Source organism: Hevea brasiliensis, chromosome 10, assembly GCF_030052815.1.
Source record: "Hevea brasiliensis isolate MT/VB/25A 57/8 chromosome 10, ASM3005281v1, whole genome shotgun sequence".
In the NCBI taxonomy this organism is placed as follows: Eukaryota; Viridiplantae; Streptophyta; class Magnoliopsida; order Malpighiales; family Euphorbiaceae; genus Hevea; species Hevea brasiliensis.
The window spans coordinates 88,513,137-88,539,948 of NC_079502.1; the positions used below are offsets into that span (position 1 = coordinate 88,513,137).

Consider the following 26,812-nt stretch of genomic DNA (forward strand, 5'->3'; position numbering starts at 1 on the left):
CCATGACAAGGTCAAATAGGTGATCATGACGATCCTTGAGTGTATCAAGACCAGTGTCGAGCTTCCTATCCACAAAGTATATATCATCACTAAGCCTGTCAAGATAGGTGAATAAGGATTTAGTGTTGAATGCAGGAGGGGCTGTGGATGAGGAAGGTTCAGCTATAGGAGGTATGGGTGAGCAGATTTCTTGGGGTGTCTGTGCGGTGAGGGTGGGGTAGGTGTAGTAGGTCTTTGTGGGGTGATGGGAAAGGTTGGGTTTCTGGTTGTGCAATGGGCTCAGTTTCTGCTGCAGGTTGGGTAGTATCAAAATATGACAAATTGAACCCTATTTTGGTTAAGTGTGCAGTATCAAAATATAAAGTGTCCACAAGTCTTTGGTATTGAGTGCTCTGCAGATTAAAACCAAAATGCTTAGCTATGTGAGTTATGAGCCCACCCAAAACAATGTCACCTATGGATTTGGTGGCAATATACGACATGCTCACAAAAGAAATAACCAGGAGAAACCTTAACTTTGTGAAATGCACACCATAACATAAATAGTTGATTTCCTCTGACACGAACTAGTCCCTCTGCCCAATATGGTGCTAGCAATCAGCCTATGAATAAACCTAAGTGCAGGGTCAAGTATTTGGGAGGTTTTTGATCTTCCAGCAGAGAAAGTTTGAGGTTGGTTTGTGATGATTCTCCAAAATTGGGCAGCATTCCAAATACCCTTGTTGGCTACCTCTACTCCAGTATGTGGCACTCGAAACAACCCATCAATTGCAAAACCAAAAATGCTATGAAATTGGTCCAATGATAGCTCTCTATTTTGCCCCAAGCATCTAAATTTCATAAGTGGCTTATGGTCTACATCATGCAATTTGAGGGTAGCAGAGAATGAAGAAATAAACTCCAAAACTAGAGTTGGATAAACTATCTCCTGCTTATGCACAAATTCCATCCAACCCATACCATCAAGATATGTAACTACATTGTCAAATAAACCAAGAGATTGTAGAGAATCAGCAGATATATACCTAGTGGGTTGTACCCTCCTATCCTTGAGTCGCTTAAAAGCTGCTTTTTGAATTGTATCAGGAAGAGGCCAAGGTAGCTTTGATACATGTGAAGCTACCGAAATTGTCTTTTTGCTGGAAGAGGGTGTAGAGGCTGGAGCTTTTGGCTTTTTGGGTGGTGGTTCTGACAATGGGGTGGGTGGTTCTTTGCGTTTGGATAGAGGAGGGGCAGAGGACATGGGTCGCACAGATTTGGACTGGATTTTTCGTTTGTACGTGGTTGGGGGAGGTGGTGGGGGTGTCGCTTGTGGAGGAGAATCGGGAGTGGGGGGTATTGTTGACAATGGCGAGACTTCGAGAGGAGAAGCTGGACGGGAATGGGGAGGCGACTCCATTGCCGATGGTGAGGATGGAGAGATAAAGGTGGAAATGAAAATGCAGGGTGAAGTTTAGGGTTTATGCGGTGGAAGTGCTAGTGGAGAAGAAGGGGAGAGGAAGGGATATGCGGGAATGAGTATCGTGAGAGAAGAAGGACAGTGAACAGGGTTTATCGGGGTGAAGGTGGGAAAGAAAAAATTTTGCCGAAAGGAAAAAAATTTGATTTAAACGGGTTTTGTAAAAGACTGCATAAGGGGAAAGTGCATGTGCATAGCTTATGCACCAGCTTATGCAAGTGTTGCCCTGTTTTGAAGTTCAGAAAAATATGTCATGCAGAAGTGCATAAGCCATGCACGCTGCTTATGCAGGTCTCGGCAACTTTTGAAATTTGGGGAGTGAAGTCATGCGGGAGTGCATAAGTTATGCACTCCCCTTATGCACCTCTCGGCAGATTTGGCTTTTCAGACAATCGGGTCATGCAGATGTGCATAAGCTATGCACTCTGCTTATGCACTCTTCGGTGGGTTTTGAGATTCAGAGTGTGAGGTTATGCAGAAGTGCATAAGCTATGCACATTGCTTATGCATGTCTCGGCAGCTTTTGGAATTTTCGGATTTCTAGTCATGCAGAAGTGCATAAGTCATGCACTCTGCTTATGCACCCCTCGGCAGGTTTGGAGATTCAGAGTTTTTGGTCATGCGGGAGTGCATAAGTTATGCACTCCCCTTATGCAAACTTCGGCAGAGAGAGAAAATGAAGAATTTGAAGTTATGCAAATGTGCATAGGTCATGCACTCTGCTTATGCAAGTTTCTAAAGATGTGAAATTTGACAAAATTAGGCTATGCAGAGTTGCATAAGCTATGCACTCTCCTTATGCACTTGCAATAAAGGTGAAAAATGGCAAGAATTATGGTTATGCAGGATTGCATAAGCTATGCAGTTGCTTATGCACAATTCAACAAGATTAAGATTGCAATGGAACATGAATTGCAACTGTGAAAAATACCCTAAAATGAGGAAATATAATTCTATGAAGCATAAACCATGAGAATTTTCACCAAAAACACATCAATATATACAAAGTTCATCAAAAATGCATCACACAAGCATGTAGATATGGATCCTACATAAAAGACCTTTGAGAACTATGCCATTTTGACTCAAATTGAGCAAATCAACATTTAGCACATTAAAACTCAATAAAATCTGCATAAGGTTGCATCTATTCACAAATGATGAAATGAAGTCTCCAAGTTTTGCCAAGAAAATGCACCATACCTACCTTGAATCCTACAACCCAAAGAAGCTCAAAACTGCAAAAATGATTCACTTACCACCATATTAACATTATAAGCATATATACTTAAAAGTCACACACCCAACCTCACCAAGAACATAAGCCATCTACTGCAGACACCCTCTTTGCTGCAGATTTCATTTTTCCTCTGCATAAACCAGTTGCGACTGCAGTTCACCAACCTTTCTCCATTGATATACATTCAACCTCACCAAAAATACAAGCCATTTCTTTGCAGACACCCTTTTTGCAGATTTCATTTTCCTCTGCATGAACCAGTTGCGGCTCACGCGCAGATTATGCAGCAAAAACTTATCAGTTTTTGGGAGAGTTTGAAGGAAAAAATTTTCAAGTTAAGGGTCACTCCCCCAACAGTTCACTAGCCTTTCTTCATTGAAATACATCTACAAGGGATAAGATTTAACAATGTCAAAAATTGAATTTGGGGAGATTTAAGATAAAAACTAAAGCAATGAAAATAAAAGTAAATTAGCAAAAGCAAAATAAAAGGACTTGGGATGCCTCCCAAGAGGGCTAATTTATAGTCCTTGGCTGGACTCTTCATGAATTTCACTGAAAAGAGGTGAGGGATTGGAGAGCTTGCAACAGCTTGCTCCCTTTATTGGGTCTCCAGTTATGTAATGCTTCAATCTATGCCCATTGACCTTAAAATTCCCAGATTTTTCACTCCAAATTTCAATTGCTCCATAAGGGAAAACCTTAGAAACTCTATATGGACCAGTCCACCTTGACTTGAGTTTTCCAGGGTACAATTTCAATCTTGAGTTGAACAACAAAACTGAATCACCTTCTTTAAATTCCTTTTTCGTAAGGTGCTTATCGTGCCAAACTTTAGTTCTTTCTTTGTAAATACGGGCACTTTCATAAGCATCCATCCTCAATTCCTCAAGCTCATTAAGTTGTAATAACCTTTTCTCACCAGCTTGCTTAAGAACAAAATTCAAGGTCTGAATGGCCCAATATGCTCTATGTTCTAGCTCCACAGGTAAATGACAAGACTTACCATACACCAACCTAAAGGGAGTAGTTCCTATAGGGGTTTTGTAGGCAGTCCTATATGCCCATAAAGCATCATCTAGTTTGATAGACCAATCTTTCCGAGAATTGTTCACTGTTTTCTCCAAAATATGCTTGAGCTCTCTGTTAGAAATTTCAACTTGTCCTGAAGTTTGAGGGTGGTATGGGGTAGCTATCTTGTGCACTACACCATACTTCCTCATTAAGCCCTCAAATTGCTTGTTGCAAAAATGGGAACCCCCATCACTTATTACAGCCCTAGGAGCTCCAAATCTACTCAAGACAAATTTCTTCAAAAATTTCACTACCACTCTAGCATCATTAGTTGGAGTTGCAATAGCTTCCACCCACTTTGACACATAGTCAACTCCAACTTAGATGTATCTATTACCATATGAAGGAGGGAATGGCCCCATAAAATCTATTCCCCAAACATCAAATAATTCCACTTCAAGAATATTATTTAGGGGCATTTGATCTCTTTTTGACAAATTTCCACTCCTTTGAAATTTATCACAATCCAACACAAATTTCCTCACATCCTTAAAAAGATTTGGCCAAAAGAAACCAGCTTGCAAAATTTTACTAGCTGTCTTAGAGATTCCAAAATGTCCTCCATAATCAGAAGCATGGCAATGATGCATAATACTCTGTGTCTCCTCATCAGGAATACACCTCCTTATTAAACCATCACAACATCTCCTGAAGAGTAAAGGATCGTCCCATCTATAAAACTTCACCTCATGCAAAAACTTTTTCTTTTGTTGCCATGTCATACCTAGAGGTAAAACTCCACAAGATAGATAATTCACAATGTCTGCATACCAAGGTAGTTTAGCAACAAGAGAGAAAAGTTGTTCATCCAAGAAAAACTCATCAATAGGCATTTCATCCAATTCTTCATCATCCAATTTCAACCTACTAAGATTATCAGCAACTACATTTTGGCTCCTTCTTATCTCTAATCTCCAAATCAAACTCTTGTAACATCAGAATCCACCTAATGAGTCTAGGTTTAGCCTCCTTTTTATGGAGCAAATACCTAATGGCTGCGTGATCTGAAAATATAACCACCTTTGAGTCAATAATGTAAGGTCTGAATTTTTTCAATGCAAAGACAATTGCTAAAAATTCCTTTTCAGTTGTTGCATAATTTGTTTGAGCCTCATCCAGTGTTCTACTAGCATAATAAATAGCATAAGCCTTTTTGTCCTTTCTTTGACCAAGAACAGCCCCAATTGCATAGTTGCTAGCATCACACATAATTTCAAAAGGTAGGCTCCAATCAGGTGGTTGCATGATTGGTGCAGTGATAAGAGCTTGCTTCAACCTGCAAAAGGCATCCAAACACTCTTGGTCAAATACAAATGGTGTGTCATTACTTAACAAATTAGACAAAGGTTTGGCTATTTTAGAAAAATCCTTGATAAAGCGTCTATAGAACCCGGCATGTCCTAGGAAACTTCGAATTCCTTTGACATTGGTAGGAGGAGCCATCTTCTCTATCACTTCAACCTTGGCTTTATCAACCTCTATTCCTCTGTTAGACACCAAATGTCCAAGCACTATCCCTTCCTGAACCATGAAATGACACTTTTCGATTTAACACAAGGTCGATTCGCACATCACTGCAAAACTTTAGAAAGGTTAGCCAAGCATATATCAAATGAAGATCCATAAATAGAAAAATCGTCCATAAAAACCTCCATTATGTCTTCAATGAAATCTGAGAAGATTGCCATCATGCACCTTTGAAAAGTGGCTGGTGCATTACATAACCCAAATGGCATCCTCCTATAAGCAAAGGTTTCATATGGACAAGTAAAAGTGGTTTTCTCTTGATCATTTGGATGGATAGGGATTTGAAAAAAACCTGAATATCCATCTAAATAGCAAAAGTAAGAATGCCTAGCTAGTCTTTCCAACATTTGATCAATGAAGGGAAGTGGAAAATGATCTTTTCTAGTGGCAACATTTAATTTTCTGTAATCTATGCACATCCGCCAACTAGTCACCGTTCTAGTGGGAATTAATTCATTATTTTCATTTTTGACCACTGTTATTCCACCCTTTTTTGGAACAACATGTACTGGGCTCACCCAAGTACTGTCTGAGATGGGATATATGATCCCTGCATCAAGTAACTTCAAAATTTCCTTTTTAACAACTTCTTTCATATTTGGGTTCAACCTCCTCTGATGTTCAATAGATGGTTTACAATTTTCTTTCAAACTGATTCTATGCATGCAAAAGTGTGGGCTTATTCCCTTAATGTCATCTATGGTGTATCCCAAAACTTTCCTAAATTGCCTCAACACTCTTAGCAACTTATCAGCCTCTAAAGTACTCAAATTTGCATTTACAATTACTGGATAAGTGTTATTAGTGCCAAGAAATTCATACCTGAGCTGAGAAGGAAGTTGCTTAAGTTCTACCTTAGGTGCATCTTCTTCCTTGAATGATGGTTGCTTAAATTCGACTTTTTCCTTTTGTGTGAGTTGAAAAACTGGAGCAGAAATGAATGGTGGACTTCCCTCTAAGTGTTGAGCATATGCAGCTACATGAGGATTGTCATAGTCTATGCCTCCTCCATGAACCAAATAATTTTCAAGTGGATCTTCTGGATATTTCTTTCTGAAGTGTTCTTCAACCAGCTCATCAATAATATCAACTCTCAAGCAAGTATCAGCTTCAGAATGATGCTTTTTCATAGTGTTATTAATATTGAAAACCAATTGCTCTTCACCAACCCTAAGAGTCAGCTTTTCTCCCTTAACATCAATCAATGCTCCTGCTGTAGCTAGAAAGGGTCTTCCCAAGATAATTGGGATATTAAAATCTTCCTCCATGTCCAAGATGACAAAGTCAACAGGTATGTAGAACTTTCCAACCTTCAGAGGCACATTCTCCAAAATCCCTTCAGGATACTTAATTGACCTGTCAGCTAACTGAAGAGAAATGTGGGTTGGTTTAAGATCTCCCATATTGAGCTTTTCATAAATGGAAAGGGGCATAAGGCTAACACTAGCCCCTAAATCACATAAAGCTTTTGTAGAACATGATTCCCCTATGTGGCATGGAATTGAAAAACTCCCTGGATCCTTGAGCTTTGGGGGAAGTTTCCTTTGAAGGATAGCACTACATTCTTCTGTCAAAGCTACAGTTTCATCATCTTCAAGTTTCCTCTTGTTTGAGAGAATTTCTTTCAAGAATTTTGCATAAGAGGGCATTTGTGAAAGAGCATCAACAAACGGCACATTTATGTAAAGCTTCTTCAAAACCTCTAAGAACTTCCCAAATTGCTTATCAAGCTTGGCTTTGTGAAATCTTTGTGGAAAGGGAAGTTGTGGCTTGTAGGGTTCAGGAGGTATATATTTCTCTTCCTTCTCTTCAAATTCCTCTTTACATTTTTCTGCACTCTCTTGTTTTTCACTCTCGGTTCCTTTCTCATTTTCTCTCTTCTCACTGTTTTCACTCTTCTCATCATTTATAACTTTCCCACTTCTTAAAGTAATAGCTTGACTTTGCTCTCTTGGGTTTTCTGGTTGACTTGGAAGTTTTCCAAAAGATTGCTTTGAGGAAGATGCTTGTTGTGCAATCTGGTTTTCCGGCGATACATTGTGTGTTTGCATCTGTTCCGACCTTGCTTTCATCTCTCTCATCTCCTCATCATGCTTATTTTGGTTAGCAAGAATCTGTTGTAATAAAGCTTGATGGTGGAATTTCATTCTTCTTTGTTTTGGTGGAGGGTTCATATTTTCTGCTGAAAATTAGGCGGTGGTTGCCTATTTTGGCGATATGGAACTCCTTATTCTTGATGTGGTTGAAAATTCTGATTTTGAACTTGATTTTGCTGATTTCTCCATGAAAAGTTGGGATGATTCCTCCAATTTGGATTGTAAGATTGAGAATAAGAATTCCCCATTTGTTTGTTTCCATAATTACCAACATATCTTTGCTTGTTCTCCATAATCTACTCCACGACTAGTAGTTTCCTCTGCATAAGCCACTTGTTGTGAACTTCCGGTGATGATGATGAACTAACCAACATACTCGGATCTTCCATCTTCTTAGCAAGGACATTTGTAAGTGCATCAAACTTTGCATTAATCATGTTGAATGGATCAAGATCATACATTCCAGACTTGCCTTTTTGAGTTGGGTGGTCCTCTTGGACTACTCCAAAGATGAGTATTCTTTGCAATTTTCTCCAATAGCTCATAAGCTTCATCTTCATGCTTCATAATAAATTCCCCTCTGTTTGAGCATCAATAATCCCTCTGATTGCGGGAGTGACATTTGTGTAAAATTCTGATTTATCATCCATTTTGGAATGGCATGATGTGGGCATAATCTCTCTAATTCCTTCCATCTCATCCATGACTCATATAAAGTTTCATCTTCTCTTGATGCAAAGTTGTCATTTGATTCCTCAACTCTTGAGTTTTCTAGGTGGAAAATATTGTGCAAGAAATGCATCGTGAGTTGCTCCCAATTTGTAATGGAGTTGTGAGGTAAAGAGTCAAGCCAATCCAATGCTCTATCTTTCAAAGAGAGCGGAATAGCTTCAATCTTGCTGCATCATCGACCTCCAGGTTGTTTTTGCATGTCACAAATCATAGCAAACTTCTTGAGATGAGTATGTGGATTTTAGGAAGGATGCCCTCCAAATTGAGAATTACAATCATTTGAAGGACTCCAAAATCCATCTTGTAACTATTTGCATCAATTCTTGGTCTTGCTATACTCTCTCTCAAGTCATCAAAGCGTGGAAAAGCATGATCCATCATACTTCCCTAGGCACGTTTGCATTAACAACTTCTTCTCCTTGGGCTTCATTTTCATTGTTTTGACCATTTCGGATTACCAACACCAATTCTAATTCTTTCATCACCATATACGCTTCAATTTCGGTTTCTCTCAAAGCTTCTTTCCTTTTCTGGTTTCTTTCTTGTTGGCTTTACAAAATTTCTCAATTTGAGTTGAACAATAAGGATGTGTCACTTGTGCTTCTAGCTCTTCTCATAAAAGATTAAAAGTACCTAAAAAAGAACAAACAAACACAAAATGAAAAGATAACAAAGAAAATAAAACTAAAATAATCAAGAATTCAATCTTAAACAAACAACTCCCAACATGGCGCCAAAAACTTGATGTGGCCCAACCGCAAGTGCAGGTCGTACAAGTAATGTCTGAAAGATATCGTTCCCACGAGAGTTGAGTTAATGATTGAATTTTTGATATAAAAGTTGACTAAATCGAAGTATTTTTGAAATTAAAGTAATGAATTGATGGGTATTGAGAATGTGAAATCTATATGTGCAAAATTAATATTCTATTCATCAATGTATTAATTAAACTAAAATTGCATCAAATTGAAATAAGCAAGTTGAAATATGGCAAGATTTTAAAATGGCAAGCAATTAAATTCAATTTAAAATTAGTAATGGTAAAAGGTGATTAGGAGTTAGGATTTCATATCCGAGCTATTTTGGGATTTTTAATTGGTTATCCAATCTTGTGAAACTTATGGGTTTTAAGGAGATTAATTCTTAAATCCTTTGAATTCCCTTTCGAGTGAGACAAAGAGTGCCTTAATCAATCTAATCCTACTTTCGTGGACTTAGAATTAATTAAGACCCATTAAGTTCTTTAATTAATCTGTGAATCCTCTTAATCCTTAGCCTATTTCTAGGTCTAAGTTAATTAAGTCCAATTTCTTGATTATCTATCACAGGGCCTTCTCCTTTCGGTGCTTCAACCATGGATTAAGAACATCACTTAATGGGATCCTACAATAAGCATATCATTAAGCACACAAGAAATGAATAAAACTCATTAAGACCACAAAATATGGATTACCCAATCAAAATCCACAAAATATCTCAAATATTACAACCCTTACTCTAGAATCAAAAGTAAAACTACTCACTATCCATAATGCTTACAAGATATATTGAGTTTAAATGGAAATAAAGCTTTAATCTAAGCTAAGGAATAAGAAATTAAACACTAGAAATGTAGAAAAATGTAAGGAAAGAAAGAAATCTGCAAATCTTGGTTGAAAATGATGTGGAAGGTGAAAGTGACTCTTCCAATTCTGCCTCTCTTCTCCTTTCCTTTTCTGCTCCTTTTTTGCTCTTTTCTTCTAAAATGGGAAAATGAGACTATTTATATCATTTTCGACATGGAGCCCTAAAATGGTATGTTCTAGGAGGAATTATACGAGGGAATCTTACGACTCATTAATGAACTCTTTATGGGATGCATAAGTGGGTGCATAAGTTATGCGATCCCTTATGCGATTTACTGATCTGGTTCACTTATGCGAAACTACATGACTTGGTGCATAGGCTATGCACAATTCCGTGAAGGTGCATAAGGGAGGCGAGAATGTGCATAAGCTATACAGTCTCCTTATGCACATTTCGGCAGGTATTGGAATAGTGATTTTTCTCCTTATGCAGATCTGCATAGCTTATGCGGCAAGTTATGCACAATTTGGTCAATGCATATTTCAACTTGAAAACTTGTTTTTGACATCTTTGGCTGTAGAAGTCACTCCTCAATGGCAAAATTTCTCTTCAGTCCTTCAAAAACACCATTTTTCCTACAAAACAAAGTAAAAGATACAAATTAATCCAAAATCGACAATTATGGAAAACTAACTAAATAACTAATGAAATTAGCTAAAAGTGACTAATAATCAAATAAAATGGCTATGAAATTAAACCTAAATAATTATGAAAAATGTATGCATCAGTCAACATGTGGTAGATGAATGTCGAGAAGTTACCTTAGAGGAAGAATTGGCAATGCTAAGAGAAGAGCAGCTGCTGTATTGTCAATAATTCAGTTATATGACTATTAAAATGCAATATCAATAATGCAATTACAATAACCAATTAAAACTGAAATTAAAGAAAATGATCAATTCAATAGGAAACTGGATAGCAAAGATAGTGCAAGTATCTCAGCAAAAGAAACCAAAGCAGCCAGCAACAATGAACAAGCCAACGTAAGATTCATGAAACAAACAAAATTAAAAGAAACAAAAATTAAACCATTTACAAATAGATAAAACATATAAATGTTCCAATGATCAGGAAATTAACAGTTGAAGAATAAAGCAAACTAACCAATTTGCGCAATTAAAAACTAAAGTTTCAAAAACTAACTGAAATTAACAAATACAAAATTCTAAAACTAGACAGCTGGTTGGTCTTCTTCATTAGTGGGTGGCATGGACTCATTTGTTGCTGCAGGTACTTGCTCTGTGGATTTCTCAGAAGCAGTATCCAGGTTTTCTACCATAGCCTTCATCTCTTTAAAAATATCTTGGCTTTGATTATGCAATTGGTTAAAATAAATTTTGACTTGTTGTAAATGTCAATCATTTCTTTGTCATGGATTTTCTGCTTTTTCTTGAATGCAGAAAACTTCTTTTCAATCTTTTTCTCAAGCTTGGCTTGCTTCTGACCAAGAGTATCAACCTTAGCTTCTAAAGCCTTTAAAGCAACCATAATATCAGAATTAGCATCAGAAACAGTGTTGTCTTTGCACTAATTCTATCAATTTTTGCTTCCAAGTCCTTAAGAAAAATAAGTAAGTCTGATTGTCCAGCAGTAGGTGGGTGTGAGCTAGAAGGACCAGCATCAGTATGCTATCCTATACCCTGTGACTGCTGTTGCTCTGTACCCTCATGTTCCCCATTTACCAACACATAAACATCACCCCTCTTTACACAAATTTTCATTTGAGTCATAATAATTCTATCTAGAAAAGACTGGACAACCATAGACACCATAGCATACTGGTCAGGGTTAAAACCAAATGATTTGGCAATTACAGTCACCATCCCTCTAATAACTATACTGCTAGCTGAATGCTTAGAGACTATATGTTCCATATGAGAGCAAAGAAAATAAGCACCATTTATTTTTTTCTTCTCTTTCATGCACCATAAAAAGAATAGATCATTCTTTCCTACAACCCCATTACTGTGCCCTCTACCTAGTATAGTGTAAGACATAAATCTTTGCAAGTATCTCAAAGTAGGGTCTTGAATAGCTGAGGCCTTAGTAGAACTAGGGTTGTAGTATTTCCCATATCGTGCAATAGACTTCCAAAATGTAGGGGGTTCGTAGATAGTCCTTTGCCACTCTATCACTTTTTCTCCATCATCGCAAAAACCAAATAGAGCATTCACTTGAACAGTGTCAACTTCTTTGTCCCGACCCAAACACCTAAAGGAAATGGTGTCCCTATGGTTACTTTGCATAGGCTGGAAGTCCAATTGCAATGAGCTTAAAAATTCAATTGTCAATTCCCTAGAAGCGAGTTCTTGAATCCTAGCAAAATCACTCCACCCTATATTTTGCAAATATTCACTAACAGAGTCATAAAGCCCGATCTCTCTAAGACTGTGCTTATCAAGCTACTCGGTGGCTAAAATTTTCTTTTTAGCAAGGGCCTCATAATTTTTCTCATTTCAAAGCCCCTAAAAGTCCATGGGTAAGGCGAGGTTACGACTTCCAGATGGAGGGATAGCTAGAGCGATTTGAGACACTATTGGTGAATGATGTGGGGATGATTGGACCCTAATTAGAGCGAGAAGAATCTTGCGATGAGATAGGAGTTTGGGCGATGGGCGGGTTACGGCACTAACGGGTCTTGGGAATCAACTCTAGGTTGTTTTGGTGGAGCAGAGGAGTGGAGAGCTGATTTCTTTCTTTTTCGTGCTTCATATACAACTAAAGGGGCGTCCTTGGTGTGTTTTTAGGAGGAGGTGTGGCATCTTGGGTGGCCTTGTCGGGATTAGGGGTGGGATGAGAGGATTGGCGAGGTGGAGAGCTATGGTTCGTGTCGGAATTTGGGGATTTGGGGGCGAAATGGGTGTTTGGGTTGAGCATTGGGTGGTGTTGGGTTTGGTGTTGGGGTTAAAGAGTTACTATTGGCAGCCATTTTCATGGCTCATGACTTGATATGTGGGTGGATGGTTGTTTGGTGCACACCATGGAAGGAGCGATGAAGGCTTAGGTCGTGCGGTGATGAGATGAAATAGAATAAAATGGCTAGGTAAAGGTTCAAGTGGTGTTATACCTAGTATCTAACATGAGGCATGTTAAGAATAGTGAGGGTGACATGCCTGTGTGAATTGGTGAAAGATGAATAACATGAGGCATGTTGGAATACAAGGGAAAAATGACATGCCCCATGTTATTGTATATGAAGTGTTACATGAGACATGTTGGACCCCTTGAAACTCTCGTGATTTTACATTTTCAGTAGTTTAAAGTGCCCAGAACAAGTTCTAGTGGTGACACTACCTCCAGCATACATCATGTTGAACCTAGTGTTAAATGTCCTGATGAAAATCCCAGAAATGTGACCCAAAACACACTAAAACCAAACTCAAAACACAATTTGCACAGAAATTTCACTCAAAATTCAATTGAAATCCAATTAATCGCTAAGAACAACTAAAATCTATCAATCCACCAAACACAAACTAAAACATTATACAAGTAATATTCACATTAACAATCACAGCACAAGTAATAACACTCAAATTCAACCCAAACTCATCATTAAAAATTCATGAACAAGGAATAAAATTTTGCTGCAGACACTGTCCACATGAGTAAATTTTTGTAGAATTGTATTATGAAAGTTCACAAATTATACAATGGCAAATATGTCGATTTCAGTGCACTATGTCAAAATTAATTACCCAAAAAGTAAAATCAAAAGCATATTGCTATTGATTACCATGAAAGTTCCTATATTTCTCACCAATTTCCTCAAAATGCTGCAACTCAAATGGCCTTTCACTCCACCATGTTGCTGCAATTAGACATAAAGCTTAAATTAGTTCAGATTTGACTTTGTTAAAAACAATATGCGTCATGGAAGACAAATATAAGTTTTAGCAACTTCCTAGACATTAATTATTCCAATTCAGCTTACACATTTGCTTGAAAATCTCCGCCAACCTGCAGAAAGAAATTTTAATGTCAAATTTGAGTTTAATGGGATATAAGATGAAACAAAATAAAAGAAAAATTAAATATAAGGGAAAAATTTTTGGGGTGCCTCCCAAAGAGCCCTAATTTTAGGTCATTAGCTTGACCCTCTTTAATTCAGTGAATTGGTGGATCATCAAGGAAACAACTCGTTCCCTTCTCAATGGACTGGCCTGTGATATAAATCTTGAGCCTTTGACCATTAACTTTAAAAAGTACCAAAATTTTCTCTACATATATCCACAGCTCCATGTGGATAAACCTTGATGACCTTGAAAGGACCAGACCATCTTGATTTCAACTTTCCAAGAAAGAGTCTTAAGTCTAGAATTATACAATAAAACCAGATCACCCTCTTTAAACTCCTTTATTTTAATATACTTATCATGACAAAATCTAGTGCTTTCGTTAAAAATCCTAGCATTCTCATATGCATCACAGCTTATCTCTTCAAGTTCATTTAATTGAAGTAACCTTTTCTCTCGGCATTGTTTAAGTCAAAATTCAAAGTTCAAATTGCCCAATATGCTTTGTGCTCTAACTCAACTGGCAAATGACATGATTTCCCATAGACTAGTTTAAAAGGTGTAGTTTCAATGGGTGTTTTGTAAGCTGTCCTGTATGCCCATAATGCATCATCTAGCCTCAATGACCAATCCTTCCTTGAATGATTAACGGTTTTTTCTAGAATTCTCTTCAATTCCCTATTAGATACTTCAACTTGCCCACTAGTCTGAGGATAATAAGGTGTAGCTACCTTATGAGTAACCCCATATTTCTTGAAAAGATTTTCAAACTGTTTATTGGAGATATGAGATCCACCATCACTGATTATAGCTCTTGGAGCTCCAAATTTAGTGAAAATAAACCTTTTCACAAATTTCACTACTACTCTTGCATCATTTATAGGGAAGCAATGGCCTCAACCCATTTAGACACATAATCCACACCTACCAAAATGTACTTATTCCTACAAGATGATGGGAATGGTCCCATGAAATCTATGCCCCAAACATCAAATAACTCAATCTCCAAAATTCCTTGTTGTGGCATTTCATTTTTCCTTGAAAAATTCCCCACTCTTTGACATCTGTCACATCTCAAAATAAATTCTCTCACAATTTTAAACATGTGTGGCCAATAAAATCTAGCTTGAAGTATTTTACCCATTGTCTACAGCATATTTTGGCCGATCCCCAAAATCAACAAGACTTTGAAACCGATCCAGACACTAGGTCTCCTGGGCAGCCAATGACATTTCAATTTCTCTTTATTTTCTTTACGGATGACCATATTTACGAACTCTCCTTAAAAGGAATTGAATCAATGCTAAGTCTAACATTCGTTAAAGCCACGCGATCTCTCAAATCATTTACGATCTCTCAAACCCATTGTCAAATTTAGGACCCATCGGGTATATCACGATCTCTGTTGATAAATGAAGTGGACTAGCATTAGATCTTTTCTTACGGTTTTATTGCGATCCCTTTCCGGAAGATTAAGAGCTAAGGTTTTGTTTGGTTTAACGAGGTTCCGATCTTAAGTTTTCAAGTTAAATTTTCAATTTTAATCAAGTCCGTTCAACATTTCTTCCCAGATCTCATGCTTATTGTGCTTTCGATCTCTTACACTTAGATTAATAATTGCATTTAGATACTTAGGCAATTGAGATTTTCGATCACATCCATTCATTGAACAAAGAGACATTCCATTTCATTTCATTTTTTTGTACAAGCTATTGGGGGATCACGGCTGATTTACATTTTGCTCACTCTCTCTCACCCTCGGCTTCCTCCTCACTGTCCTCATTGTCGCCCTCAGGAGCCAGGTTGGCCATCCAGGAGAAGTCCTCTTCAGGGTAGCGCTTCTGGAGTTCGGCCAAGAGGTCCTTGTGAGCATTCACATAGGCTCCGGCTATCCATGTCACCATCTCTTCATCTTTCTCCTTAAGCTCCTCATCCTTCGCCTTAAGCTCCTCGTCTTTCTCCTTAAGCTCCTCGATGAGTTAGGCGACTGGCGGCCGTTGGCACAGCGCTGGACTTCTCAGAGAGCCCGATCCCTTTCGGCGGGACATGAGGCTATTCGGCCGGCTTGTCTTCATAGTACTTCGCCCGTCCCTCAACTTGAGATATATAATCCGGCGGATGAGAGTTGGGATCGGAGGAAGCCAATTCTGATTTTCTTCTCGATCTCCTTACCAGGCCTTTGGACCTTTTCCCAAACCATGGTACGATTCACGGGCACTCCACATTCGGACTCATGGGTGAGTCAAGATATCATCAAAGTGCTCGAGGATAGCTGTCGATCCTCGAAGAAAGATGGAAGACCCAAGACTTGGGCAAAGCCGGGTTCTCGAGCGATCGGTTATTCTTGAGACTCCATTAACTTTTGGGCGCCACGAGAGAGGTCCTCCCGGAAGATTGAGAAGGCCCCTTTAGTGCTTGGAACAAGCTGAAAGAGTCGGAGGCTGCTCTTAGATCTAGGAGGAGATCGGGCGGCTTGATGGTCGGCGGATCAGAAGGTTGAGGCGGGTCTCTTTGTATCTCCTAGGCTCATGGCCGGGTGTTGAAGCATTTCCGACGCTTCATCTCCTTTACTTTCAGGAGATCTCTCTTTCCTTCTTCCGCTTCCTAGAACCCTCACCACCCGCCATACTGCACAAAGAAAAGGTTAGTGAGATCGCTAAGGTCGTGAAGCGAGATATAGAAAATACCAATGCAGAAGTCGGAGCGGAAGTTCGCGGTCTTGGCGGTGAGCAATTGAATAGTCAATGGTGCGGCTCGATCCACGCATCAAACAAGAATACTTTTGAGTGGCGGCTGACTCTTGAGATCCATCACTATTAAACTTTCCTCGACTCGGGGTAATGTGCTTGAAGCAAGGGCCCTGGTACCACAGCTACGGGGAAGTCCTCAGCGGCTCGGATCTTTGCTCCTCGGAATGAAGAAGCTGTTCTTCCAATTCTTAAGGGATGAGGCGGTCGGAAAAGAGCCCGCAATGAGGCTTCCCTGAAAGAACCGATGTTCGTCATCCTTTGGCGAGTTAGTGCAATGCGGCTCGGCGAACACCTTAGCCGTAGGTCTGATTCCCTTAGCTCGGCATAGACCTCGGAAGGCTACCAAGATCATACGAGTTGGGGTGAATTTGAACAATGCATGCTCGGTGAAGTTTTAGGACCTCCTTATAGAAATCGTCTAGAGGAACCTCGGACCAGGCCTTTAAGCTTCCTCGTACACCATAACCATGTCATTCTCTTCAAAGGAGTGATCGACACGAAGATCGTAGTGGCACTTGATTAGCTCGTCTGAATCGGGCGAATGTTATATTCTTGGCTAAGCGATTGCGGATCGGATTCTCGAAGAACCGATGGTAGCTCGTCTATAGGGAGAGTCTCTCTCTGAAGAAGGTGCGAGCCTTGATGGTATGACCGCCCCAGAGTTGGAGGAGGCCGGGAGGTTCTTGTTGAGCAGCTTGGCGTGCCTCTTCTTCATCGACGATGACCACGAACCGAATGGAAGGAGGGCTCGCGCTCTCGACCTTGGCACGCTCATTTTCAAATGAAACAAAGAATTTAAACTAAAAGAGGATCAAAGCCCTTACAGGAGTGCGATGGCGTCGGAAGAACTTGAGAAAGCGAGAGAACTTGAGTTGTGGCGGGATTGAAAATGGAATGAGAGAACAATGGCTAACCCTCCCACCCCTATTTATACTAGTCAGAGCATTTAATGCTCGCGAGGTTCTAAGCGGCGCATCGATTTGTGGGACTCGGCATGTTACGACACTTCTCTCAAATATCGAATGTTACGAGATCGGTTAATTGGAGATCGGCATAATAAGTTAAATATTTTGAACAAAGGATCAGTTAAGAGTCATTCATGTAAAGAACCAGATAGGAAAATCACATTAGAGATCAGAAAATGATCAATGCAAAAATAATAAGATGATAACAGACAAAATAAAGTCTCTATTTTCAAAAGATCGGATTACATCATTTGGGCGATCTCTAGGATCGGATTACACTAAAATTGGATAACATAATTTCTGAGATCTCTAGAGATCGGATTGCATTGAAAATAAAATACATCATTTGGGCGATCTCTAGGGATCGGATTATGATAAAGGTCTAATTAGATCATTTGGGCGATCTCTAGAGATCTGATTACATTGAAGGATTACATCATTTGGGCAATCTCTAGAGGCAGGTGGAACATCCTATCTAAAGGACCTATGTCAAAGCCTAGTCTCGTGTTTGAATCAAAGAGGTGTTTGATCGGAGGCCGGCTATTGACATCGGATAGATGTCTGGCTCGGATGGGGTGACTATGACTCCCATGAAGATGAGAGACATCGTCACGATGTTACCACTCGAAACCAACCATTGTCGGAACACCCAATATGGAGGAAAGGCGCCGGAACACCCAATGTGGTAAGAAGCGAATAAACTCGGATGGCGACTTCGAGGCCGTACGATCAAGCTCACAATCCAGATCGGTCAATTGATCGGTTCTCTCACCATCATCGACAAGGTTATTCGATCAGGATCGTAAATTTTGATCGGTGAGTAAAAGGTCCATCGAAAAGGGATCAAAAGCCACGGTCTTGGCGGAATTCTGTAGGAGCGGTGAAAACAAGTAAGAAGGAAGAGAGGAGAATCGGATGAAGGAAATGTCTCTTTGTCGGGGTATATATAGGGGAAGCGAGCATTTAGTGCTAAGTAGAAAGCAGCGGGCGCCGGAATCGAGGACAATTAATGCTTTGACCGGACCGGACTGAAGAAGGGAAAAGATCGGAATAGTAGATCGGAAGGTGGGAGACCGGCATGAAAGGTCGGAAAGAACATGTGAAAGAGATCGAAAGAGGAGGATCGGTAGGCAAAAGGAATAAGACAAATCCCAATAGCGTCGTCGAATCAAAGCGAGGTAGTTAAGGCGTTGCAAGCGAGATCTCCACATGCGCCTAAGAATTGCTGCAATCTTGGCAGTGCGAGGTATGTCATGATCCTGTACATTCCAATCTCCACCGTTGATCCCACTTGTAAGGACAAACCGGAACCCTTAGATCAAGAGAGAAGGCGACAATACGGCGTCTTTCGCTCTTAGCCCTCGGTCGTTCGGACAAGGAAATTTGGACCGTCGGATGGAAAGAAGAAAAGGACAAATATTATGAAGAGTGATCTCAACCATTCATTTTGATTCTCTTTAATTCACGAACCTCCGATCATGTCCTTGAAATCTTGACCCTCCATCTCCCTCAAAATAAATCGACCCTTCACGAAGAGCACGATTCCTATAAATACTGCATAAAAAGCATTCAAGGGACGGACGGAAAAATAGACAAGAGGCATTATTATAGCGGAGGAACTCGAAATTTCATTTAGTTTGTTACTCTGCTACTTAGAAGTGTCGATTAAAAAGACTTTTGAAACTAGTTTTATGAAGTGTTTTCTTGAAGAGATTATTAATAAAGGAACTCTACATTTCCAGTTTGTTCATTATCTGGTCATACTCTCACTTTCTGCCTTTTATCATCTCTGTTTTCACTGTCCAAGCTCAACTTCATATCACTCGGTTCTTTCTATCTTGATCTGATCGCATTTTAGCTAAGTACCCTCCAGTTCACGAAGAACACCACCCTCAGGCCAATCAATCCGTTGCCTTATCACCATTCGACACCCCATAGTTATTTCAATAAAATTGGCTCCTTACAGGTAATAGCTCAGTTTTATTAAGTGCCTATATTTACTTTCCGCATTTTCTTTGTTCTTTTTTACATCTGTGACTTTCTTCAAGATTACTTTTGCACAAACGATCCCTAAAGAATGACACTCCTAAATCATCTCTTTAGTGATCAGTTCATTTTTATTAATCTTTATCATTTCTGAAAGCAAGTTTTCTAACTCATAGTAGTATGTAAATGGTTGGAGTAAGCGTAGGTAGCGCAACTTAGAGGTCTCTTTTAAAAGAAAAATATGAATAACACGTCGGAAGATAGCCAAACTATTAGGTGGCGTAAGCAATTCGACAAGATGTCATAAAGCGAAATAGAACCAAAGTAAACAAAACAGAATAGATCGGATGTTAATAGATATTGGTAAAATGACTACATGAAAAGGTCAGTGAATCAAGTCTAGTGTTCCCCGTTCAGCCATAGGGTATCCAGAAACCTTATCCCCAGCATTTTTGAATGCCAGAATTCTTAGTTTTAGGTTCTTAGGACCCGTAGCTATGGTTAAATTTTTAAAGGTCGGAAAAGTCTTTGTCAGAGTCGTCAAAATAGAAGAGGTCGGAAGAATCCTTATCCTATCCTTGCCTAAAAGTTTTAAATCAACGATTAAAGGAGATCGAGGAGAGTTCTTATACGGTCTCAACCGAAATCCCAATAAAAGAAGATCGGAGGAGAGTTCTTATCCGGTCTCAATCCAAAAATCTCAATACTCTTAAAGGAGATCGGAGGAGGTTCTTATCGGTTTCCAATCCAAAATTTTAATGAACCATTAAAGGAGATCGGAGGAGAGTTCTTATCAGATCTCAGATCCAAATTACAATACATATTTAAAGGGATCGGAGGAGAGTTCTTATCAGGTCTCAATTCAAAACCCCAATAAATATTTAAAGGAGGAGGAGAGTTCTTATCAGGTCTCAATTCAAAACCCCAATAAATATTCAAAGAGATCGGAGGAGAGTTCTTATCAGATCTCCAAATCAAATTTTAATGAATATGCAGAATAATCTATGAAACAAAGACATAACTCAACTTCAACTCACTAAGGTTGTCTCATTTACTTATGTATCTAGGTAATCCAAATGGTGAGAAAGCAAATATTCCCCTATATCAGAAGGGTAACATATTCATTCGAGCCTTCCTAACTATCAAATTTGAAAGTGTAAAGTTAAATCTACTTACCCTTATTAAGGGACGAGGTGAGGTGCCTAACACCTTCCCCACCCGTTCGGACCCGAACCAAGAATCTCTGTCTTGAAGTGGTTTCATTTTTAATTTATTTCCCCAAATGGTTTTCTTTAGTTTCCCTCAAAACTAAGGTGGCGACTCCTCACTCTTTCCCACTTCGGTGAGTGATCGTCGGCGACCGCAAAAATCCCATTGCGTGACTTAGCGACTCCATTTGGGAAGTTGTACCGGTCTAGTGGTCCAAAAGTATATTTAAATTTGTCCGATCAAATTATAGTTAGATAGGCTCATTCGGCAATGTTGTATGCGTTAATTATTATTGCTGCTAACTATTTTGTTTGTTTTACCTGTCCTATTCCTTACAGTGCTCTTCCTTTCAAAAAAAGGAAAAAAAGGGAAAAATGGAAAAACAAAATCCCCCTAAATTGGGAAGAGGTAAAGGTGTCCCTTCACACACTGAACACTCACACAATGTCCTCACACACTATGGTCCTAACAGGGCTTTCTTACCCTTTTAGGAAAGTAGGAGGTCATGTAGCGGTGCAGTGGGTTTTACCCGTTAGTATCAGTGAAGGCTTGCTCAAATTGAAACTCGTTCTATTCACCGTGATACAGTGGAATTTTCCGATAATATCATGGGGGTAGAATGGGGCTCTCTTCTGATGAGGGGCAATTTGGGAACACGTGGCTTTTAGAAAGTTAGATCTAAGCTAAACTATCACAATAGTTGAAAGCGTAGTGAACTACTTTATAAGATAGAACTATCGGATAGGTAGCACTCACGGTATTAGGAGTCTCCTACTATAGGACAAAGGGGCATACTGACTCTTACACTATTCTGCTTTAATTTCCTTTTGTTCATTTTTTTTTTGGGTAATGTTGATTCCTACTAAAACAACTACCCATTTTCCTACTTTGATAAATGTATGCGTGTCCTCACAATCAGTATGATTCAAAATTACCCCAATTTATCTTACTAACGAATTTTCCGTAGCATTACCAAACCAAGAGTGCAAAAGGATAGGCATCATTTTTATCATGGCATCCTCGAGTCGATCAGAAGAGGCTCGTGAGCTAAACTTTGGTCCAAATCGGCTCATAGGTCGGTACCCTCGCAAAATGATGTTTAGAGGCACCGCTAGCTCAATGCCTTCACTAGATCTGGATAAAATAGAGTCGAATGAACAACCTCGAGTGTGTCTAATGGATGGAGTGGCTTCGATCAGTCAAGTGCGATTTGAAGAGAAGTATGGGAGGATTGCAACCTTAATGCAAGTCAAGGTCCAAATCCGGCATTAAAAGCCATGTTGTCGGTTTGGAATCCTAAGTCAGGGTATTCTCTTTCAATGACATTGATACGGTCCCCACTATGGAAGAGTATCAGGCATTCTGGGATCCCATACTCATTGCGAGCGGATCTACTTACACCTCGAGCATAGGCGGACACAGAAGCGGTTGGCACATATGTTGGGTTCTCCCCGGAAGAAGTAAAGTCAAAGCGCCAAGGAAAAACACATGGTTGGTATTGGACATATCTCCGAATGTTTAGATCAATGCCTCCAAGAGAAGCAGTGGGGCCGGGCTTGGTAGCTCGCTTTGGGAATCTACGATGCGATTCTGTTCTCGGGGCCATTGGGGATCATCACTTGCAGCACAGTGGAGGTATTTTGGACAATAGAAAGCGAGGATCAATCCGATACCAGCAATTCTTGCGAGAAACCTTGTTAACCTAACTACTGCGGACAACGAGGAAAGGGTCCATTAAGTGTTGCTCTCGGTTGTTATACCTTTGGACTATCGGTCACATGTGTCCGTGGAGACAAAAGGATTGACTTGGTACCTTGACCAGCCTCCCATTGAGAAGATGATCGGTTAGTGATCGGCGAAGAATGAAAAACAATGGTAGGAGCAGTTTTGAGTTTCAATAGCCATGATTCTTGTTGGAGGAAAGGCTGGGCGTCAAGCCAACCCGTTTTGATCGATGCGGGGTATTCGGTCGGTGTCACGATCGGAGTAACGGATACACAAGTTACACTCGGTATTGGTAATGAGGCGATTCGGCTCAACACGATGCATGATCAACATTGAAGAATACCACCAAGGTCGCTTCTACCACGAGCTCAAAGGAGAAGAAGGGTTGAAAAGGCTCGCAAATCTTGGGAAAGCGTCACTCGATGGAGAGATCGCCTAAAGGCCCAAGCACCTCGGCGATTATCTTAAATGGAGGGGCGGGACCGAGAACATTCAAGCTGTGAAATTAAGACAATGAACCCGCTCGAGATGTCCTATTAGAAGAAGCGAATGGCCATCTGGATGACTCACTACGAGAGGCTATCTGAGACTCACAAGCTGAGGAACAAATAAAGCAGTGAAGGACCAATAGCGTGAAACTTAAAGAAGAGTAAAAAGACTTAAGGAAGAGGTAAGGGCCGAAAGGATGGGGTTCGAGGAGCAAGAGTGCAGTGGGAAAGGGAAAGAGACTCTCTCAAGTGAGGTAAAAGAAGCGAAAGTCTGAATAGTAAGTTTAGGAAAAGATGAAATACCAAGAGGTACTCGAAGAATATAAGCAAGAAAGTAAGAAGAAGAAGCTCGAATTGAAAGGACAGGCACAACTCATCGGCGATATCTTGAAAGAGTGTGCTAAGGAAAGAAAGGAAAGGAAAAACAAAGCGCTCTCTATCAAGAGTTGAAAGAGAATGTGGACCAGTTTGGAAAGAGCGATAGCACGGGAAAACAAGAATTATTACACGAATCAGATGCGCTCTGAAAGCATTCGACCCGCCAAGCAAGAAGAAAGGTTATATGAGTATCTCGAAAATGTCATCTTATTATAAAGAACCTTCGAGCCTAGGCCAATGTAAAAGATCGATGTACAAATTACTCGATTAATGAAGTGATTTTGGACCATTGTTTAGCAAAATTTGTGAATGAATAGTATGACTCCGTAGGAACTTCCTCGCTAGGGTTATGTGAAAAATTGAAATGCGCTATATGGGCGGATTATCATAAATGCGCATTCAATCCCGTCATTCGATCGGACTATCGAGCGATGCCATGATAAAGTTGATGCGATTATCCTTTGCGATTCCCAACACGGCTCTCAAATGCCCTTTGTATCCTTCGTCTAGACCAGAACTTTTAGTTTATTTGCAAAATTTAAAATTCATTTAAATTTTTTTACCCTACAGAAATCAATATTGCTTCTAACAACGCAAGTCGACCAAGCGCGCAGTTCAACCCGAGTGTACTTAACAAGATCTCGAACAAGAAGACTAATGGAAGACCGCAGAACAAGTCTGGAACCTACGAGGGCAAGTGTCGAACTAAAGACCAGGTTTGAACTTATGAAGATGATGAGGAGATGTCCCAAAATAGGCCCACTTGGACCCTAACCTACCATTACCTCCCCACCTCCTACAACGGTTGATTCTCACTACGCTTCAACCTCCTTCACTTTCCGACCATCAATCCGGACCGACAGTCCTTTGTCAATCCGGTGACCATAAATAATGACCTACCTTTTTCCTATTACAGGCTATCTCAAATGCGAAGCTCACCCTTCAATCCCGATCCTCCAGTTTACTCCACCTCGGCTCCAGTTGGAGGCGTATCATCTGATGGAAGGAGAACATAGGGCGAGAGAAAGCGAGAAACTATCGGCTCTAGAAGAAAGGCCGAGGGCAATAGAGGGCTGAACATGTATGGTTCGATCGATGTGTAAATGAAATTGGTGCGAGATGTGGTGGTACCACCCAAATTCAAGGTTCGGATTTCGACAAGTACAGGAAACTTCAGATCCCGCATCCACGGCAACCTACATTGCCAAAATGTACGCCTTAACAGAAGATATAGACTTCTCATTCACTTCTTTCATGAGAGCCTCTCGGGCGGCTACGAGATGGTGCATACAATTGGGCGAGCAAGTTGCACTCTGGAAGGATTTAGCGATACCTTTCTAAAGCGGTACAAATTCAATTGTGATCGGCACCCACAAGGAGGGACCTCGGAGCACAGAGAAAGATCGGGAAGGTTTCAAGCGGTATGCCCAGCGATGGAGGAGAAGGCTGCGAGTATATCCTCGGTTGACCGACAATGAACTCTGCTCCTATTCATGAAACATTGAAGGCTACCTACTTCAACTGATGATTGGAAATACCTCCAACTTCTCGGATATCATCCAAGTGGTGAGAGAATTGAAGCTAATCGAGAATAGGAAGACTACGGAGTTGGTGAGAACCTGTGAAGAAGGCGCGACTTTGGCAAGAAGAAGGAGGGTGATGTACACTCTATCACCGTCGAGAATAATTACTCGGTTCCCCAAAATAATTACGGCCATATCCTTCTTCTCATGGCCAAACCATCGCCAACATTCCACCTCCTTTCCCTAATTATCCGCAACCACGCCCACAATATCCCCACCTATAAATTTTCAACCAAGACCACCTCCTCCTCCCATTCAGCCAAGACCACCACAAAACAACCCGAGACCTCCAAGGAACCACGATCCACCTCTTCCTCCTCTCTCGTGAAATATCCGATACCTTGCCGGTATAAACCAAATCGTACCAGTCCCTTGGACCAATCCAGCCGCCATATCGGTGGTATGATGCCTTGCCGTTGTGAGTATCATGGAGGAGCACAAGGGCATTCAACAAGCTGGGGCACTCGGAGGAGAGTGCACGCTTTAATCCAAACAGTGGTTGAAGATCGAGGGAAATGGTTCCCTCCCAATGTCACCTCAAACCCACTACCTAACCATAATGCGGGCGGTGGTGTAAATATGATAGAGTCTAAGGGAGAGGGATCAACACCAGAAATGGATAAGCTGGTTCCATACTTTGAGGAGATTTTTGCTGTAGCAACAAGGGAAGGCTACCTTTGCCCTCAGGTAGCGGAATTCGAAGAAAGTACGGGGTGTCCTTACCATGGAGGGGCAGCTGACCATGAGTTGCGAGATTGTAAGGGGTTCGGGCAAGAGGTTCGGAACTTATTGTCTCTCAAGGTTACGAGATATCGAAGAGGTCAAAACGGAAGAGGGAGTGAACACCACTAGGTTCACCAAGCGCTTCTACCTCCAAGCCTAGAATCACCTTCTCACCCCGGTAGTCTCACACTTGATGGTTATCAAACTCCACCCGACTCCCCATCACCAATACTCACGCTGTCCCTTGGAACTATAACTTCCAAGTTTTCACTCGAGATCGTCAAGCGGTACATCCACTCGATCTCGCCTCACCTCAGCACCACCAAAACCATGTTTCGCTCCTCACGAGCATTTGAATGACTTATCTTTGGACCTACCAGCAACATTACTCCCAAACTAGTTCGGCCCGTTATCGCAACAAAGTCCTCTCCACAGAGCAAGAAGTTGAGTTTATAACTCGAAGTGGGAGGTGTTACGGAACGAAGAAAGAGAAAAGAGGAAAGGGAAAGTAAAAATGGGAGAGTCATCAAAAATACAGAAGAGGAGGTTGAGAAAGCAGGGGAAGTAGAACCTACTGAACATAAAGAAGAGGAAGAACTACTGCTCCAAATAATGAAACAGAGTGAGTATGATGTAGTGGAGCAATTGAGGAAGACACCTGCCCGAATTTCACTGTTATCACTGATCACGAGCTCGAAGTCCAGACAAGCCTTGCAGAGAATCTGGATCAAGCCTTTGTGAACCCAGACATCACAGGGACGGTTTGAGAAGATAGTAGAACAAATCCAGGCTTCCAACTTTGTAGCCTTTTCTGAAGAGTAGGTATATCCTGAAGGCTTAGGGCACAATAAAGCTCTGCATGTAACTGTGAAGTGCAAGGGTTGTATAGTGGCCAAAGTTCTCATCGATAACGGATCGGCCCTTAATGTACTGCCTAGCGCAACCTTAGCCAGGCTACCGGTCGACCAATCGCATATACGTCAGAGCGCGATGGTGGTAAGAGCCTTTAACGGTACAAGGAGAGAAATCTTGGGAGACATTGACTTGCCAATCCAAGTCGGTGCATGTACCTTCAACATCACGTTCCAGGTGATGAACATTGAGCCGGCTTACACTATGCTGTTGGGAAGGCCGTGGATCCATTCTGCGAATGCTGTTCCTTCAACTTTGCACCAGAAGATCAAATACATTAAGGACGGCAAAATCATCACTGTAAGGGGTGAAGAAGCCATATT

General features: G+C 40.6%; 1 non-coding gene across 1 annotated transcript; it reads left to right on the top strand.

The window, feature by feature from the left end:
* The first annotated feature begins 8,052 nt into the window (after window positions 1–8,052).
* On the top strand, window positions 8,053–8,159 carry LOC131170058 (small nucleolar RNA R71). The gene has a single exon (XR_009141000.1). It is a non-coding gene; the product is annotated as a small nucleolar RNA R71 (small nucleolar RNA).
* Window positions 8,160–26,812: the final 18,653 nt, after the last annotated feature.